This window comes from Eptatretus burgeri, chromosome 1, assembly GCF_056783735.1.
Source record: "Eptatretus burgeri isolate ZD-2024b chromosome 1, Ebu_testis_v1, whole genome shotgun sequence".
In the NCBI taxonomy this organism is placed as follows: domain Eukaryota; kingdom Metazoa; phylum Chordata; class Myxini; order Myxiniformes; family Myxinidae; genus Eptatretus; species Eptatretus burgeri.
In genome coordinates this window covers 62,390,235-62,400,750 of record NC_140961.1, presented here as the reverse complement: position 1 = coordinate 62,400,750, position 10,516 = coordinate 62,390,235, and the positions used below count along the sequence as shown (strand labels likewise).

Sequence of the window (10,516 nt, the reverse complement as noted above, 5' to 3'; positions counted from 1 at the left end):
CTGCCGCGGGTGTCCTCAATGCCAAATGCCCGTGGAAATAAGTTTCTCCCAAAAATGGGTACAATGATAGAAGTTCTGTGGTTAAAAGGAGTGAAAACCCACCATAGAGAGTGAGCCATGATGTGGTGCATGGTCTGAAGCTCCATTTGTCAAGAGAATAATCCATTCATCCATTGGGACCATACTCTGTGCAGAGTGTTGGTGCTGCCAAAGCAGATTCCTTGGCTATTGGACACAATCCGGGACAGGTCACCACCCCGACACAGTATACAAGCATGCTGGCACTCATTTTGCCGACTTCGGAAGGATGACAGGCAGAGTTAACCCCAGCTGGTATTAATTCAACAGCCGAGTGGGGTTTGAACTCAGGATCATAAGATCCCAAGCCCACCACTCTAACCATAAAGCCAACACCAGGCATAAGAGAGGAATGCATCGCTGAATATAGTGTTGAGAATGGGGTTTCATCCCATTGAACTCCAGAGAACTCCCTTGAATCCTGTGAATCCAGCAAAACTCTATTGGACTCTTGTTTAACTTCAGTGAAACTCAAGTCTGTGAATAATTTCCACGATGGTGAAAAATGGCGAGCTGCCAGGCAAGGAGAAAGATGAGGGAATAAAATGGCAACCTGCCAGAAGTAAAAGCCCTTTCTTCCTCTCTTCGTCCCGCAAGTCTACCAGTTGGCCATCTTTGAACAGATTGCAAAATAAAGTGAAGGGCACGTGTATGCCATCACGTACTGTGCTTGTGCCAAGTTTGAAAAAAAATCGGACTATGCATGTCTGAGAAATGGAAGAGGATGTGTTCAACATCATGTTTTTGCAACTAAAATGGCCGCCAATCGGCCATCTTGGATCTGATCTCGAAAAACAACTTAAAAAAACTTATGTAAGTCATCATTCCTTATCTGTTTGCCAAGTTTTATCAAGATCGGTAAATGCATGTCCAAGAAATGGTTGAGGACATGTTCAACACTGGGTTTTTTGGATTTTTTACAACTAAAATGGCTGCCAGTCGGCCATCTTGGATCTGATGTCAAAAAAAATGACAAGCTTATATATTCCATCATGTTTTGTCTTTGTGCCAAGGACGAATGAAATCAGTCCATACATGTCCACAATATGATTGTAGACGCATACACGCACACACACATGGACACAAAAATTGAGAACAAATTCATAAGCCCTCGTTTTTGATTGCAATTGCAATTGAGTGGATTCGACATGACTGGTACGTTGCACATGAATGTGTGAAATTGCTATCTTCCATGACGTCATTTGACACTTGCCTTCAATATGGGTTTGACATCCTGAGACAAGTTTGGATAAGTTCAACTCTTTATTTTATTTATTTTCAACATGGAGAGCAATAATCGTGAATTGGAGGGTCAACAGAAGAAACAGGTGATATTTAATCCATTGTGTTAAATTATATTAATATCATACAAAAAAAATCAAACAGAAATATTGATACTTGTTGAAAATTTTAGGATTGGAAATATTGTTGGTGGATATAAAATTCCAAATCACTGGAACAAGCTATGGTATTGTAATGATTTCAACAGTCAACAATTTTCTAATTACACTGGTTTACAAAGAAATTTAGGCAAGCATGAAAATAGGTGATATTACCTTATTTTGGGGTGCTGATTTCAGATCCGAAATCCATTTTCACTCATCACCTCTAGTTTTTGAGATATCCATGTATGCATGTACGTACATGTATACATATAGCCCTAGACCCAAAAATATCGAAATATTTCAGTAATACACTGGATGAGTAGGAGTTTTATACTAATTTAGGGATGCGGAACTCAAATTAACACTTTGGCAAGCCGATGACACTATTTGCGTCATCCAAAAAACTCCTTAGGTCAAACGTGCATTTTGCGGCTGGGAATGCCAGTAGCTTACTGGTGGTGAGAGAGGGTGGTTAGTGCTCCTCTACAATTATCTGGGAGGATGTTACTTTTATATAAAGTCGCTGGGTTTTTAATTTTTATTTTATACTATAGAAGAATCATTTCATGGCAATGCTGGGGTATTTATTCCCATTGTCCACTCAGTTCATTTGAAGGAGTCATATGACAATATGGAGCTCCTTCTGGAAGCTGTCAAGTACCAGCAGCACCAGTGGAGCCTCTGTGTGGACCTCAAGGTCATTGGGCTCCTTATGGGTATGCAGGCGGGCTTCACGAAGTACTGCTGCTTTCTCTGTCTCTGGGACAGTCGGGCTGTTTCAAAGCACTACACGCAGAAGGACTGGCGGTCGAGGAGCACTTTCATGCCTGGGGAACACAGTGTCCAAGAAAATCCTCTGGTGGACATGAACAAGGTGCTTTTTCCCCCTCTTCATATCAAGCTTGGCCTCATGAAGAATTTCGTGAAGGCCATGGACAAGGATGGCGCTGCCTTCCAACACCTGTGCACTCTGTTCCCTGGTCTCAGTTCTGCTAAGCTCAAGGAGGGCATCTTTGTCGGACCTCAGATCAGGGAGGTGCTGAAGGATGAGGTATTCGAGGAGAAGCTCACCTTGAAGGAACTGAGAGCATGGGAAGCATTTAAGTCAGTCTGCCATGGCTTCCTTAGTTAAACACGGGCACTAGATTACCAAATGCGTGTCGAGAGGTTGTTGCAGGCTTATCAGGATATGGGGTGCCGAATGTCTCAAGATTCACTTTCTCCACTCCCACCTCAACTTCTCCCCCCGAACCTCAGAGCAGTAAGTGACGAACATGGGGAAAGGTTCCACCAATATATTACTAAGATGGAGAGCAACTACCAAGGCAAGTGGAACCCCAGCATGATGGGGGACTTCTGCTGGATGCCCCTGCGCGACATCCCGAAGGCAAAGTACATCAGATCCAACAAAAAACTCACTTCTGACTGTCTGTAGTACTATGATGTGTATATATGCTTATATCCAAGTAATACTAATATTTAGTTCTGTCAATGTTCTGTGTCTATGTTTTGTTTCGTTCTGTAATATTCCATTTGAATATATGAAATAAACACATTATATTATAAATATATGCATTCACAGATTATATTATAAATATATGCATATAAACTAATATTGAGTTCTGTCAGTGTTCTGTGTCTATGTTTTGTTTCGTTCTGTAATATTCCATTTGAATATATGAAAGAAACACATTATATTATAAATATATGCATTCTAATAAAAAATGGGATATGTGAAAGCAAAAAACTAGAGGTGATAGAGCAAAACTGTTTAGAAATTTGAATTCAGCATATCAAAATTCGTCAGAAACACCTATTCACATGCTTGCCTCAGAATTTTTTTGTTTGTAAACCAGTGTTATTTACCAACATATTTGAATAGATTTCATCATAAGTGTACACATTTTTTCATCTGTTGCTAAACATATTTATGTTTGATTGTCCAGAAGTAGCATATGCTCATTACAGAAAAAATGTAATACCATAAAATAAACCTGAGTGTATTCCAAGTTATTCAGGACAACAGACATGCCATGTATTTGTAATTATGTGAACTTTGGATGAGTCATAAAAATTCAAATCGGATTTGGTGTGATGTCGATTTCTGTCTGTTTGTTTGCAGAAATAGAATATTTGCATTTCTGCAGAGATGTATCACAATATCGACGAAGCAAGAGTAATGGGTGAGAACTCCAAAACTTGCAAGAACCTTGAAACCTGCAGGTGCATATTATTCTGACAATGGAGATCACAGAAAACAGTGTGTGCTGTAGTACTTATGGGAGTTCAACATCAGAACAATATCAATACTATAATGGAGCTAAGTGTTTCTTATCTCTTTCTAGATGAAGTGTCAACAGTCCACAAAACTCAGCTATGTTGTAATTAGTATACATGACTCGATCGGAGGGATGAACTCTACCTAGTGCCATTCTAGCTTTATTTGTTATGCCTCAGATGGTCATTGAGCTGGTTATCCCATCTGAAAGAATGAGTTGATGTAAATTAAAGATCCCACTGTGGTTCATGAACAGTAGACAAGTTATCACTTTCATCCTCGCCATATTCCAAATTCCTGCTGTCTTTACTCGAATGTCAGGCCTGGCCAATCTGTTCCTGAAAACGTTGGGCCAAAACCTACCCCTGCTGACTCCAAATGAGGGTGAGAATAATTAGTGTCATTGAAATAAGTCGTTTCAAGAAATTGTCATAAATAAAATACTTCAGGATAATTTCAAACATTATTATTGAAAAGTAAATTAAAAATGCCAGTATTTACAACCAATAATGTTTGCAATTGTGACGTCTACAACCAACTCTGGACAAACCAGGGAGAACTTAATTTCTCAGGTGATCTCAGAAAATTAACTGACTCGCCAAATTGCTGAATTAATTTACTGAAAATAATTAAAATTAATTTTCTGAAAATAAATTACTGAAGAAATTTAAATGAATTTTGTTGTTCATGCTAATTTTCAAATCAGAAAATAAAGTGAAACATTCATCAACATCAAGTAAAGTAAAATTTAGTACTATAGAGAGTACAATTTTAAAAAATAATGGAAATAAATTGCAGATACCTTGATAAACATTTCACATTTACACATTTTATGGTCATACAAATTAAAATGCAAGTGGAGTGTTGTTTCCCTCCTTTGAATACAAATGCCCACTTCTTCAGCATGGTTTTCGCATTTGTATGCGATGGTCATTTAATGATATCAATTTGATTAAACATCCATTTAATCAATGCTTGCAAGTGCAACCCAATATGCCATTGCTGAAGTTTTTTTATTTGGACCGTTTTATGTAATGTGGTGATGTTGGCTGATTTTGAAGCAGAGGGAAGATTATCTAAGACAAATGATAGGGTGAAAAGAGCAGGAAGTGGATGTGCAAGAGCAGCAGAGCAAATTTATAGGACAAGTGAGCTGATGCCATCCAGTCCAGTTGCAAAATGAGAGTTGAGGGTTTCCAGAACGTATTGTTATGAATCTGGAAGCCATTTGCACACAGACAGCAGCCCCAGCAGTTCAGTTATTTCAATAAGTATGTGTTTATAGTCAGGGTCCCGTCTTTCTGTCTAATGGAAATTTTGTGTGTGCGCTACGAGTTACTTTTATAGTCAGGGTTTTTATATCTTTAAATCTTCATCCTTCGTTTTCGCACCATCGCCATCCATCGCCCACGTGCAGCATGTCACGTACAGGGGTGAGGTTCCCTCCGCCCACCGTGAGCTCGTCCAATCAACGGCGGCCATGAATCGCCCGACAACCCCTCATCCAATCGGGAGGTGAGTACCTCAGAGCATTTCCCTCGACCCACGGGGGAGGGGAAGGATAAGACGAGGTTGCGGGCCATCATCGAGGGAAGGTTCGCACCGTCATAAAGAAAGAGGAGAAGGAGAAGAAGCCTCGTCTTGCCTGCTGGCCTTCTCGTCTCCCCGCGGGTGCTCGTCTGGTCCGTTCCTGTGCTGTCTGGCGTCCGTTGCATCATCCCTGGACCCTGGTGCTTGGTGCTGTGTTGTTGGTGGTGGGTTCGAGTCCTGCCACCGGACAAGCTCGACCAGACCAAACGAGACAGACAGGTGCAAGAATAGGCCCCTGCCATCAGATCGCCTTCCCTCTGAGCTGAAAGGCCAAAATATAGACCCGACGGGGGGCAAGTTATTTTTGGTGCTTACGTGTGTGTGTGTGTGTGTGTGTGTGTGTGTGTGTGTGTGTGTGTGTGTGTGTGTGTGTGTGTGTGTGTGTGTGGTGCCGTCCTGTAAGTAGAAACTGTCTAAGTGCCCTGTATTCATTGTACATTTCATTTTTATATTCAGATAACTCTGCTTTTTGTGTGCTCCCCTCCCCGATTATTGGTTATAAATAAACCTCCGTATTAAATGTACCAGCTCGTTTTCTGTGCTTTCTCCCATTGGTCCAGCACGGTGTGCATTGAGAATTAGTGAGGCCGTTTGGGCTGGTAAGTTTCATTGGGTCCGGCGCAGCTTTGGTAACTTCCGCTTGGTTACGCCGGATCCGAGTCGGTGATAGCGACTCGGTTCGGACAAAGTCGGCCGAGGGTGTGATTTCACCGGTCATTTGACGATGTGGGTACTTAGGTATATTGAAATTAAGCAATTAACCCTGCCCCACGCCGTCAAAATATTGGCGACCACGGTCCGCTAAGGGACCCGTGACCTTTCGGACTTATCCCAGAGTCGCGACCTAAATTTTGGTTGTTCGGTGGGAGACGACTCCACTGCTTCACCTCGTGGTCGCTTATCACCACAGACCCCGGCCCACAACAGTATTACACCTTCTGAAGTGCAAAAGACAGAGTATAGGAGGAGTTGGGTATGACTGGGTACACAGAGCGAGGGGTTGGGGACACAATATTTAGTAGCAAACACAGAATTGAGGCTTTTGGCCTTAACACTATTGGAGAGGGTAGCATATTCTGGAGACAGACTTACCAAGGTGCCACCAGGTTTTAGAAGATGGAGACATGTTTGAAAATTCAATTTTGAGGTCGGACATATGTTGTTTTCTGGCTCTCCTGAGAGTGAAAACATTAATTTGAAAACCTCAGAGATTTGAAAACCTGAGAGTGAAAACCTCAGAGAGGAAACGAAGGACAGATTGCCATCAGTTAGGTTTGCTTTCCAGGAGGAGAAGGCAAGTTGTTTCAGAGCAACTGCTTCACCAAAAGATTCAGTGTACCAAGGGCAGGAAGAAGGGTAAGATAACTGATGATAAGATGGGATGGATCTTTGCATGAGAAAGAACAGGTTTCTGTGGAAGAATTCCCAGGTTGAGTTAAGATTGGGGCAGGATATATAGACGATTCGGGCAGGATATACAGTTCTGAAGTTAGATGGCTGCTTGCAGTCCCTGCCAATTAGCCTGAGTAATCTGCTCGACTCACCGGCATGAGGTGGTTCTCTGAGAATAGATGAGGCTCTCTCAGAGAGATGAGGTGGCTCATCTCTCCAAGATGTTGACTCTCACAAGCCTATGATCAGATGAACCAATTGGAGCAGAGGAAGAGCAGGAGACATTTGCTTTGGGAAGGTATTATCATATATATTTTTATGGTATTATCATACAAATATCATACATATTGGGAAGTTTGTCATCACCAAGTTCAGAAGGGAGGGTTTGTCGTTGGGGAAAATCCAAGTTGGAAAGTTCAGAGATTGAGTCAGTCCCATGTAGTCACTGAGGTCCTTTGCTGAAGTACCATGGCTGGTGAGAGAGGTACTAACCCCCAGCCAATTTGCATTGTGACAATTAAAATCGCCACATATATCGAAGAAAGTGTTGGGATGAGTGGTTAAAAGTTGATGCGCATTGTCTGAGAGAGATGTCGATGGAGTCGTCATTTTTTGGAAAACAACACAACACACAGACAAAGAAGAGGCAGGAGTGGAGGGGAATTTGCAGCCAAAAGTTCTCCTGGGGGTTAGAAGGCAGAAGATCAGTACAAGGGCAGTGAGAAATTGAGTTGTTGATGTAAAGGTCAACTCTTCCACCGGGCATGTTTCAGGTATATCAAACCAGAGGAGACAATAGCCAGTAAGTGACACTAGGGAGTCAGGAACGTCTTGTGGGAAGAAGGATTCTGTTAAATAGATGGTCTGGTTGATCAGCAGTGACCTGGATTAAGAGATCTGTCAGGTTGGAGAGGAGACCGGGTGTTTGAGATACAGACCATTAAGCACAGGGAGGAGGTGTTGAGAGGATGCAGGACAGGGACAGCGAGGAAGTTAGCTTTCTGCGGTCAGGGTGAGGGGAGGCTTTGAGTGGCAAGGTAAGGGGGAAGCATTGAAAGGGTGGGGATATGAAGCTTTGCTCGGGTGGTGTGAGGGGGGATGTGGAAAGAGGGGACATGAAGTGGAGGAGACAAAGGACAAATGGAGATTAATAAAAATCGTGGAATGGGCGGTAAGTATTTTTTATTTGACTAATGGTGAAAGGTGTTGCTGAAGGTGCAGTATGGAGGTTGTTGGACCAAACGCTTAGCTGACAGAGTTAAAAAAAATTATCTTTGGAAGAGGAAGAGGAGAAATAGAGGGTGGTGAAGCAGAAGAATAAGTGAAGTAATATTGATGGAAAAATAATGAAAGTGAATCACTTTCAAACGTTTTTAATGCCCTTAAAAGGAAGAAGGAAGAAGTGTTCATATTCAATGAAGATTCAGTTTTGTAGTTGTTGAGAAAAGGATGAAAAATAAATAAATAATGGATAACATGAAGTACAGGCAGAAGGAAATTTAAGTGCAATGAGATTGTTGTGGAGTAAAAAATATTGTTTTTCACTTTGTTTTTATTTTTTGGAAGTGAGGAGGGGAAATAGGATAATGGTGAGGAGGTAGAAAGGACAATATTTTGGAAGAAATATGCAATAATCGAGGAATACAGTGACAAAAGGACACAGAATTTTCACAGCAGCTGTCCGAGGAGTAGGCCTACAACAACACGAAAACTAATTTGACAAACACTGCATAAGAAGGTACGATTCAACACAGAAAATTGGCCAGAAATACAAACAGCACAGAGATAAAGATATAACAGAAAAACACGACAAATCTAGTTTGGAAAACTTCACTTTAATGAGGTAGGTTGAAGATGCAGCTGCAGATTCAACCACATGTGCAAAACTCCTCGAACTGGAAATCTCAACAAGATTTTCAGCAATCTGAAGAATTTTAAAAAAAGTGTTGTGTCCATACTGAGGTCAAAATTTTAAACTGTGAAAGCAGAGATCATGTAGTTACCCCTTGGGCTCATCCTCTGGAATTGAAGCTTTTTGAGGACTAATGAGGGACCATGAACCAACATGTTATTCTTAGCAGTGTTAGATTCAAGAAAGTTCACAAGCATCTATATTTAGATTTCAAAGAGACAGTTATGGACAGAAATACCATCCATCCATTGGGACCATACTCCGTGCAGAGTATTGACACTGCCTAAGAAGTCTCCTTGGCTATTGGGCACAATCCTGGACAGGTTACCACTCCAACACAGGATACTAGCAAGCTGGTACTCATTTTGCTGACCTCAGAAGGATGACAGGCAGTCAACCCCACCTGGTATTAAGTCAATAGCTAGTGGGATTTGAACTCAGGATCCTAGGATCACAAACCAACCACCCTAACCATTAAACAAACACCAGTCATATCCAACCATTAAGCCATCACAAGCATATAGGAATAACAATTTTGCAAACGAGACAGTTATTCAGATTTAAAGAGTACAGGAATAAAGAGAAAGGAATACAGAGTAGTATAAGAGAATAAGAGACCTCGTTTTCAGACTAAGAGACCACATCTTCAAGTTCAATGGGAAAAAGATCCATGTGGGTAAAAAGGTGAAGTTGTATCTCTGCCACATAGTTGAATATAAAATGGATCCACAAAAAGTGTCTATTCAATATGAGCTGCTTTATAGACCAAGAAAATCTTCTTGTTTGTGATGTACCATAGGTGACTGTAAAAAAAAAAAAGCCATAGAATGGACAATGATTGCTGCAGCTAGTGGAGTGAAACGAACTATGTTGATCGGAGAAGAAGAATGTCCAATGGCCTGCCTTGTGCTTTCAGGTCTCTCACAATGCTGTCTTAGCATTCTAATGTTCTGTTTATGTCGAGTTCCATTTTAATGCAGATTGAGGGGGCGTAATAACTGTGTCAGCACTTGGGCTATTGCCGGCAGAAAAATCTATGCATGGAAGCAACTTAATGAACAAACATCGTAGGCATATTCTGCACCATGGGAAAATCGAAAAACTGCAAAGATGAGTATGTACGTATTCCGTTAACATTTCCACAAGCCCACTCGGTGCGTGACCATGAAAACGTAACATGGAAATTACCTTAAGAAAAAAAAAACAACAATTTCCATCAGAAAACCATTCCATTTTCATTTTGAACAATTGCTTATGCAAATGAAATATCTTGAAACCTCTCGGGAGTTACCCCGCGCATGCTATACAAAAGCCTGAGATTCCACTTGGGCTTGCCACATGTGAGCTCCGTCAAGTCTCCTGTGCAGATTCCAGTAGCTCATGGTTCAAATGCTAACCTTGTAGTTCAGGCTCAGAGTGAGTCTGCTCCATCGCTCTGCAGAATAACCACTTCGATATCCCCAGCCAGAGGTCGTGATTGAGCATATATTACTTCACAGACATTCTATTCATCCATATAGATGGATAGAATACTCGGCTCAGCAAAATTTAATTGGAAAGGAGAAAGAAGGAGAAAGACAGACAGAGACAGACAGACAGGTTGTAACAAGCATGTGGCAATTTTTTAATTGATAGCAAATGGATGCTTCACCTGTTCACACATTTTGACAAATCTAAGAACCTAGATTTAAGTAATTTGGTTTTTCATGCGATATTGGGCATATTAATTCAGTATGATGTAGATGTAACGAGGCTGTGAATTTGTAGGATGTGGATGTAAAACGTGGTTGAAATTAAATATAGAGTTAAATTTAATATAAAGTTTTGTGACATTTAATCTAATAATCTAATATTTAATATGAAATTAAAAATAGAGTTTTG

The 10,516-nt window shown here is 41.0% G+C and overlaps 1 protein-coding gene across 3 annotated transcripts in view; it reads right to left on the bottom strand.

Annotated features, from left to right (window-relative positions):
• Positions 1-10,516, bottom strand: part of LOC147034590 (uncharacterized) — a 170,480-nt gene that overhangs the window by 26,529 nt on the left and 133,435 nt on the right. Inside the window, exon 3 of one of the 3 annotated variants that reach the window (XR_015059352.1) lies at positions 1,346-3,680. The exons of 1 other annotated variant lie outside the window; for it this stretch is intronic. The gene's annotated coding sequence lies outside the window, so the exon portion shown is untranslated. Of the gene's footprint in view, positions 1-1,345; positions 3,681-8,302; positions 8,648-10,516 lie in introns of those variants that run through there. One more of the 3 variants, XR_015059357.1, reaches the window with a different exon arrangement.